Here is a 933-nt window from a genome sequence, read left to right as displayed (position 1 = left end):
ATCACTTTTCCCGCCAAAAAGTATTTTGGTATTTTGTGGACCTAATTTTGGTATATTTCCTGATATGATGTATGATATCTTTTATTAAAAGAAGGGTAATTTAGTCATTTGGTACATAAAAGGGGTATTTTTAAAAATGGACATCCATAGGGGGCATTTTTGAAAAGGGGTATTGAAAAAGGGGCATTTTTGTGAGTCTCCCTAGAAAAAATCTATATTTATTCTAATATTGTATATAGGAACTGAAAAAAATTAATATTTTTTCACTTACTATTATAATATATTGAAAATTAATTTTAATATATATATTATATAAATTTTGTAATAAATAAAATTTAACCCGTACTTTAGTACGGATGATGATCTAGTTAACATTTGTAAGACTGTAACAATGTCATAAAGTTTGACCTAAATTTTTTTTTGGTCGACTAAGGGGGACAATGTCCCCTGTACTTTATTAAATTAAATTAAAAAAATTATAACCGGACCCGTCGTGGAAACGCAGTTCCACCGGTATCCTCCGACAAAATAGCATTAACCGAATCCGGTACAAATTCAAAAAAGCGAAAACCTAACGGTAGTGAAAACGCATAGTTTGCTAACCCGTCGACAAGACGGTTAGCCTCCCTATACACATGGGAAATCCGGATTATCCAGTCCCTTACGAGAAAACTATGGCACAAACGTACCAGAAACGAAAGCGGATGATACTCACTTATCCCTGTCTTAAGAAAACCCACCACCATCTCTGAATCCAAATTTTGAACGTATTAATCATCTAACTATTTTTCAAAGAAGAACAACTCTTTCTCATTGGTCAGTACTCTAATTAAGGAAAAAAATAAAAGGCGAAAAGCTGGCACAGAGCGTTAGTTACACGCGCCCACGCGCTACAGCGATGTCCTAAATTCCCATTATATTCATATTGTCGTG

The sequence above is a fragment of the Arabidopsis lyrata genome (genome assembly GCF_000004255.2).
Source record: "Arabidopsis lyrata subsp. lyrata unplaced genomic scaffold ARALYscaffold_2, whole genome shotgun sequence".
NCBI classification, from domain to species: Eukaryota; Viridiplantae; Streptophyta; class Magnoliopsida; order Brassicales; family Brassicaceae; genus Arabidopsis; species Arabidopsis lyrata.
This window is presented reverse-complemented; position numbering follows the sequence as displayed.